The sequence below is a fragment of the Acomys minous genome, assembly GCF_964271855.1.
Source record: "Acomys minous genome assembly, chromosome: 2".
Classification (NCBI taxonomy): Eukaryota; Metazoa; Chordata; class Mammalia; order Rodentia; family Muridae; genus Acomys; species Acomys minous.
The window spans coordinates 16368196-16377363 of NC_140484.1; positions in this window are offsets into that span (position 1 = coordinate 16368196).

The window sequence follows — 9168 nt, forward strand, 5'->3', positions numbered from 1 at the left end:
AGGTGTCTCTTTGGCATGAAAGCCTCATCTCTTCTGGACAGAATTGCAGTAGTAGGGTCTTTGAGTACTTTGGTCTTTTGTCTGTGTTATTGAGACAGGCTCTCACATGCCCTGACAGGCCTGGAACTTACCATATAGCTGAGGATAACCTTCAATTTCTGATCCTCCTGCCTAACGCTAGGATTGCAGAGCTATTTTTATTTGTGTAGGGTGTGTGTGTGTGTGTGTGTGTGTGTGTGTGTGTGTGTGTGTGTGTATGTGTTCATGCAGCATATGCACGTGTACACATCTGTGCTGATGGGAGAATCCTTGTGGAATCCAGTGAAGGATGCTGGGTGTCCTGCTCCATCACTTCATCTCTTAGTCTCTCTGAATCTGGGACCTGTTGTTTTGACTGGGCTGGCTGGCCAGTGAGCTCTGAGGAGCCACTTGTCTCTACCCCACAACTCTGAAGTTACAGGCATGTGAGGTTGTGCCCAGTGCTTTCACTTGGGTGATCTGCCATCTCTACCTTCCAGTGTAAGCAAGCCCAGCTTTATATGTGACTGCTTGGAATTTAAACTCAGGCTCTCACATTTGCACAGCAAATGCTCTTACCCACTGAGCCTTCTCCTAGTACCTTTCCCCTTTTTTTTTAATTTTGAGGAACCTCCAAAACGTTTTTCCATAACACCTCACTAATTTTCATTCCATTAGCAATGATCTTATTTTTTTAATCCTATTTTGAGAGAGATGAACCCAAGGCCTTGTGCATGTTAGACAAACGCTCTACCACTGACCTGTATCTCTATGCCCCCGCCCCCCCCCCCAAAGACGGGGTCTCTGTGTATAGTCCTGGCTGTCCTGAAACTTAGTATGTAGACCAGGGGCTGACCTCAAACTCATAGAAGTCTGCCTGCCTCTGTCTCCCGAGCGCTAGAATTAAAGGTGTGCACCACCACTGCCTGGCTAGACCCTTATTTTTAATAGATGTACTTAGGCCTCTGCTTTGGGAGTAGCGCTAAGAAGGGTGTCATTATTTTTAAACCACATAATATTTTGTTGTACAGAGGGCCAGTATGTGGCTTCTCTGCTTTGACATCTAGCTACTCAGGCCCACAGAGTGACCCTCAAAGCCAAGATTCTGTGGGCTCCTGCAATGGTTTCTGCACTGATTTGTTTCTTCTGATGGGTTATCTGCCTCCCTGATCACACCGAACTTCTGTGCTGCAGGCTTCATACCAAGACCTCTCATGCCTTCAAGCACACTGGCCTCACCTTGCTGATCTTGCTCTACCTGCAGGCTCTCCATATTAAGGCTAGTATTTTGAACGATGAAGAAAGATGTTTTAGGAGAGTGAGAAGTAAAAGAAAACTAAGAGAGAGGTAGGAATTTTTAAAAAAATGTTTCTAAAAGGACTGATTCACCAAGGAGAGAAAGTGGCAGCTACCAGAAATGTGACAATGGAGGGGAAAAAAAACAACTGAAAAGGTCACATCTTGACCTACAACTGCAGGGAAGGAGGAGTGAGGAAAGAGAGAGAGAGAGAGAGTGAGAGAGAGTGAGAGAGAGAGAGAGAGACAGAGAGAGAGAGAGAGAGAGAGAGAGAGAGAGAGAGAGAGAGAGAAGTAGGAATCTTGAACCTCAAAGCCTGCCAGTGACAAATCTCTTCCACCAAGGCCACACCTCCTAATCCTTTCCAAACAGTTCCACCAATCAGTGACCAAGGACTGAGCTAAATGAGTCATTCGCATTCAAATCACCACGTGCCATTCCTAGGCCCTCACAGGCTGGTAGCCATATCTGTTGTTGTAAATATATTAGACTCTTGAAGGCTTCTCTATCTACCCTGGCTAATTTCCAAATAATTAACACAGAGAGACTATAATTTATTTTATAAGCTTTAAAGCACTAGGGCTGGACAGATACCTAATTTCTATGCTATCTTGTCTGCTTCTCATCCAAATTCTCAAACACTTGCACATGTTCCACTTGGACTGCTTCTGCTCCATCACGTGAGTCCTCAGAGCAAGCTGCTCTTGGCCACGTGCTCATGGTCCATTCTGCCCCATGGCGACTTCCTTCTCTCCGGCTTCCTCTCTTCCTGCTACATTTCCTGCTTCCTCCTTTTGTCCTGCCTTGTGGTCTTTCCCAGACCCCAAGCCCAGGAACCTAAGCTCCACCTACCTCTCTTCTGTCCAGCCCACTTTATTAGCCACTCAGGGATAACAGGGAAGCAAAGTTACACAGCATCACTTGGTGTATGTGAGAATGTGCTTATCTGGGACATAACCAGATCTTGGAGGCCAGTAATTAACAAATACATTAGTGCACTAGACCAACCTCCAGCACATATCTTTTTTTAATTAATAAGTTAATTTATTCACTTTACATTTCAGTCATAGCCTCTTCCATCCTCTCCAATACATATCTTAATACAAAATGCAGATAGCCCAATTACAAAAGTCCCCATTTTCATTCCTAGTCTCAACACTGTTTGAAAATCCATGTCTCTTCTGAGATTCAAGGCAATTTCTTAATTGTAAGCCCCTGTAGAATTAAAAAAGCAAATTATATACTCCAACACACAATGGCACATAATATATATTCATTCCAAAAAGGAGGAGAGGGGGCAAAGGGAGGAAATGTTGAACCAAAGCAAGACTGAAACCCAGCAGTGTAAACTCCAAATCCTGTAGCTTTATACTCAGTGTCAATGGGCTTAGATGGCTCTGCCTTTTAACTTTGCTGCCTAAAATACACCTCTCTATCTGAGCTGGGTCCACTCCTTATATGCAACTTTCCTTAATGAATGTCTCACAGCTCTGGCATCTCCAACATCCTAGGGTCTCAAACACAGCCCAGGTTTCACATCCACAACTTTATGCAAAGACCTCTTAGGGTCTCTTGTCCTCTCAAGGCTTCCATACAGAGGCTTCCCTACCATATATTACCTGGCCTCAGCAGGTCTCTGAAACCATGAAGAATCTTTGCCACAGAGATGAGAGTGCCAAACTTGACTGCCAGCTTGGGATGGATCCTCACCCTGTGGAACTACATTAACAGCAGCTTTTTAAAAAAATTGCTTTTGGGGGTCAGGAAAGCTCTTAGGTCTTTTCCTTTTCCAAGTTGGAGGCTTAGCTAAGTGGGGCCTTTTCCTGAGGGCAGCTCTTCCTCTACTCCAGTGTGGATCAAGCATCTCCTTACTCTTATTATCTCGTTCAGCACAAGCATTGGCTGTAACATAAAGTTTCCTGGTGCTCCCTTTCCTCTTTAAATTGTGCTTTTTTTTCACAATAAGAGGGATCACTGATAACAATGTGACAGAGTCAGTATTAGGCTGCCTTGAAAACTCATCTGCTGAAGAACTTGTTCTTTTTCTTTTAAGTTTAGCCCCAGGCAAGTTCTTAGAACAAGGGCAGAAAGCAGCCACTGTTTTTTATCAAAGTATCACAAGAACGTTGTCTGGGCCAGTTTTGAGTACTGCGTCTTCTGAAATCTTTTGAGCAGTCAGTGAAGCTCTCAGCACTATGGTTTTCCAAGTTCTTACTACAGTGGCCCATTAACTCTGCCTGCAGTGTTTAACCACTTTCCTAACCCAAAGTCGCAAAGTCTTCCATAGTCCCCCAAAACACAGCATGGTCAGGCAGGTCTGCCACAGCAACACCCCATTCCTGGTACCAACTTCGGTCTTAGTTAGTTTTCTATTGCTGTGATAAGACACCATGACCACAACCATGGCAACTTTTGGAGGGGAGGGCTTGCTGGTCTTATGCTTCCAGGGGGATAAGAGCCCATCAGAGTAGGGAAGCTAGCAAGCGTGGCACCTGGAGCAGAGGCTGAGAGCTCACACCTTAAACTGCAACAAGTGACTTTCACATGGTCCAGCAATCTCACTTCTGGGTACTTGCCCTCAAGAATTGCAGCTTACTATCAAAGTAGCTTCATACTTTGCTCATTACGGTACTTGTTACATAGCTAAGCCATGGAATCAGCCCAAGAGTCCATCAACATGGATAAAGCACATGTGGTATATAAACTTAGTGGAGTACTGCTTAGTCATAAAAAAGAATGAAATTATGCCATTTTCAGGAAGACAACCAGAACTAAAGATCACCGTGTCGAGCGACCACAAAGATAATTATCACATTTTTTTCTCCCCTGCGTGTAGGAGAGGAAGGAGGGAGATGATGAAGGATATGAAAGCAAGAAGATAAGTGGGGGCATGAGGAGGGCATTTTATAGGAAGTGACTCTGAGCCAAATATGTCATGTGCAGGTATGAAAATACACAGTGCAACCCCATTTTGTATGCCAACTTGAAAACTAGTTGTTCAACTTATTTTTGCACATACTCATTGAGCTGGCTAGTTTTATGTCAAATAAAACACATGCTAGAGATATCTCAGAGGAAACCTCTATTGAGAAAATGCCTCCGTAAGATCTTTTGTAGGCCAGGTGTGGTGGCGCACACCTTTAATCCCAGCACTCGGGAGGCCAAGGCAGACGTACCACTGTGAGTTCAAGGCCAGCCTGGTCTACAGAGCGAGTCCAGGACAGCCAAGGTTACACAGAGAGACCCTGTCTTGAAAAAAATAATCTTCTGTAGATAAATCTATAGTCATTTTCTTAGTGATTGATGGGGGAGGGCCCAGCCCACATGGGTAGAGCCACCACTGGTCCTGGGTTTTATAAGAAAACAGGCTGAGCAACCCAGGGGGAGTAAGCCAGTAGGCAGCACCCCTCCATAGCCTCCGTATCAGCTCCTGCCTTCTGGTTCCTGCCCTTCTTGGGCTCCTGTATTGACTTCATTCAGCGATGAACACCGATCTAGAAACATAAGCAAACTAAGCCCTTTGCTCCTCAAGTTGTTTGGTCATGGCATTTCATCACAGCAATAGTGACCCTAACTAGAACACCAGATATGCTACTTCTAGAGTGTTCTTAAAGCAAAATTCAAGCACTTATGTCATGTGCATCTGTTTCTACGCAGAACAACTCTCGGCCTCTGAAGTGACTGCTTCTCTCTGGAAGCTTTTCATATTGTTGAGAGAGAAAGAATCCATTGATTTCGTGTAGATGTGAGATGCTGGGATCTGGAGTGAGATGCTGGGATCTGCAGTGAGATGCTGGGATCTGGAGTGAGATGCTGGGATCTGCAGTGAGATGCTGGGATCTGCAGTGAGATGCTGGGATCTGGAGTGAGATGCTGGGATCTGGAGTGAGATGCTGGGATCTGCAGTGAGATGCTGGGATCTGCAGTGAGATGCTGGGATCTGCAGTGAGATGCTGGGATCCGCAGTGAGATGCTGAGATCTGGAGTGAGATGCTGGGATCTGCAGTGAGATGCTGGGATCTGCAGTGAGATGCTGGGATCTGGACCAGGGATTTGGTCAGGGTTGTAAAGAAGAATGAGTGAGTCTGGAAAGAGTGAAACCTGGAACGGAGCACACTGGGTAATTGGGTTTCTGATTAACTACGGGTTAATGGGAAGACACTTTTTGTCTGAAATCTCTCGAAATTGTCTCAGCCCATTTCCTTGCTTTAATAAGTACCCTAATGAACACAATTAAGTCTCCCCTTACTGACGCTGCATCCTGCAGAGCCTCGGGATCACGGCTCTGAGCACAATGTGCAATTCCACCTGCACTGTAGCTGCAGAAGGAGCTGGCTTCCTGGGTGGCTCCTACACATGCCCTGACTTAAAAATGTAAACACAGGCTGGGGATGTGGCTCAGTTGCAGAGTACTTGCCTGTCAGAAGCAGCATAAGTTAACAAATATCAAATTAATGAATCTATGGGATTTGTGTCTTTCAATTTATGTAAATTTATGCTAGATAAACAAATAAATGTCTCTTATAGATTCTGGAAAAACAAACCAATCCTTCATTCTACAGGGACTTTCAAGTTCGTGAAACTTAACACCATTGCATAAAAACTTTTTTTTTTAATTTAAAAACCAAGGGCCAACAAGTAGCAAAGGGGATCTGTATGGCCAGAGCAGCAACGGAGTCTGTTGACTGAAAGTCTGTGTCCCTGTGCCGGGCTGCTACTGTCCATTAATATAAGATTCTGTTTATTTCTTTCTCTAAAACAGAAAAAAAGTGGAGTTCTTCTCAAGAATAAATACAAATCTCTCTAAATGCCAGCTTCATAGGGCAGGGGCTTGTGTCTGCTTCAATCAGGGATGTGTTCTTGGGACCTGGAACGGCCTGACCCTTAGGAAACCCCTAATAAATGCTAAGTGCAGGGAAGAATGAGATGGAGATTGGATTTTTATTATGCACAAGGCAACTTGACTTTGGAGCAGGTAACAAATAAACCCCATTGCCTGTGCTTTACAGCGCGCAGCTCTGCATTAGCGCATTGCACATTCATTAAGGTTGGTAAAGCATGGATACAAATCAATGTGTGGGCTGGGAATACAGCTCAGTGGTAGAGAATTTGTCTAGCACATGGCAGGCCCTGAGTGTTTATGTCCCAGCATTGAATAGAAAACACACACACACACACACACACACACACACACACACACACACACACACAGCCACCCCTAAAATTAGCTCAAACTGTGAGGTTAGAATTATAAAAGAGGAAGATACTAAATAGTTGCCACAGTCAAACACCCTAAGCTTTCTCCCTGTTTGACTATGTGTGTTAGACTCAAGCACCAAGTGGGTCTAATTAGAAGCCCAGATAGCGAACTGTAATGTTCCTTACTGAGGCCTGGCACGGTGGGCCACGTATATGATCCCATCATGCTGGAGACCGGGGCAAGGACAATGGGTTCAAGACTCCTGTCTACAAACAAATAACAAACAGCCACTGCGGCCACCACCAGTCACTTTGATGATATTTACTAGAATCCAGTAGATAGAAAAATGCCAAAATTCAGCATCTAAAGCTGTTTTTCAATCTACCATCTGCACAGTTAACACACAGCCCTTCAGTAAGGCCAACAGGGCTGTCAAAAGATGGAAACACAGAAAACGCTGACGCTGTGCCTGGGGCTGATTGTCAGTCCTGCCCTCGACCCTCAGGACTGGCGAGCGTGCTTAGAGCGCCCTCTGGATGAGGAAAGACCTCAGACACAGACAGACCCAGAAGGCGGGACCTGACAAGAGCTTCCCTAGAGGGCCAGCCTAAACTCCATCAGTGCAGGCATCTGAAGCTGTCTGGCTGCTGTTTGGACAGACCCGTGGTTTTGATAATACAGACCAAAGATGGCGCTTCCCTGCAGAGGCATGCTCACCATCCTATTCCAGAAAAGTCCAGGCCTCGAGAAGCCTTTGAATTTCATCACTACTAAAGCATAAGCTGTCTGAAGTCAAAAATCGTGTTCAGATCACAACCGTGTGTGCAGTGTTAGCTACGAAACTAGAAAGAGAAATCATCTCAAGTATGGTTGAAGGAATGCATTTCGGGGGACATACCCGAGGGCCAGCTGCTATGCTTAAAAGATCCATGGGCCATGTGAAACAAGGAGTACTTGGGGCTCAGAAACTCATCCCTGGGTGGAAGCGATGGATGAGGATGGAAGAAACGAAGACTAGCATTTTTGTCCGAGTTCCAGGCATGGATGCTTCTCTGCCTGCCTCTAAGTTCCTTAGTCCACATAATCGCAGTTACCTTCTGGAAACAGAGTTTTGTGGGAACACAGTCACACAAAGCCGTGCGCCCTGTCGCTTTGTGGTTCCACACTCCGCTTCCTCCCTTCGGGCATTCAGGCGCTGCTGCACACCAGGCTGGAGCCTTCTGGAAACAGTTCTTCAAGTGTTACAGCCTCTGAGTCCGGAGCTCTCCCAGTGGCACGGCAACTCTTAGATGACATTCTGTGAAACAGCTTGTGGGTTTTGTTCGGGGTAGACAGGGGCTATATGAACCGTGGGGAGTGGGAAGGGACTTTCAGGACAGGTACATATCATTAGCTGGGGCTGAGATGGTAGCAATCCTTTATTTGCATAGAGAGGATTTAGGTGGTAGGCCATGTGACTACCTTGAGAACTGTGAAGGGAGGGGTTGAGACTACGTGCTAAGGGCATGCAGGCACAGAACAGTGAGGGAGTGGTCCTTACTCCTGCCGGTCTCAAGATTGAAAATTTCGGGCTTTTGGCTAGGTCTCAGCCTCGCTCTAGCTCCATATGGGTTTCCCTGCTGGCGTGGTCCAGGTGCCCCACAGTTGCTAAAGTCCACTGAAAACATCTTTGCTATCACTTCCTTATTCCTTGATGTTTCTGAACACAGTAAGAGCCTGGCATGTGCCTGAAGAGTCAGTCTGCCCTCTGGGGAGAGATCGGGCTTTCTACACCCTTAACCTCAGTCGTCTGCTCAAGGCACTCTACCCTCTTCTGAGCCAGCACTTTTGGAGTTGAGCAAATGACAAGGTAGTGAAACAATTGGACATAGAATTGCAGAAGAGGGGACTCTCCTGAGCCCCTTTAGACTGGAAAGATGGCCTCCGGGGAGGAAAGGAGCCAAGGACTGGCTGCGAGGGAAAGCAGCACACTGCGCAGACTCAAGACCACAGGGCTTGTAGGATGCTGGGCCATTACAGTTCGGTCATAGACCTCGGAACGCAGGGGTGTTTTGAGGACCTGGTTTTCTCTTTACAGTCTCAAAAAGACACATCTCATGCCCAGCTCCCTGATTATATAATTCTAGAAATGTTTAAAGTGGAAGAGAATCTATGTATCAGTCCACTTTCCAAACGGGATGATGGATAAGCCACAGTGTTGTATTGAATTTGCTCTGCTTAATACCATCAGGAAAGGAGGTGTCACCTGGTGTTAAAGCACACCACACAAAATCTAAGGTTCACTTTTAATTTGTGTGCGTGCGCACAGGCATGTACGTGCACATGTGTGCGTTGGGGCATGCAAGCATGAGTGTAGGTGTCCACCGAGGTCAAAGGTCTCATATCCCTGGAGGCTGAGTCACAGATGGCTTCCAGCCACCTGATAGGTACTGGGTGGGACCTCTTGACTGCTGAGCCCTCTTGAGCCCCACCAATGGTTGCATCACTGGGCCAACATCCCTGTAACTAGAAAGAAGTACAGGGAAGACCTTCCAGCAACTCACACCCATACATAAGCAGAGGCTAACTGTTCATTTGAGTTTCTCAGTCAAGAGAACGCCTGATGCTCTTTTCTTACTCTTTACTTTTTACTCTTTCTTCCCCACTCTCTCCA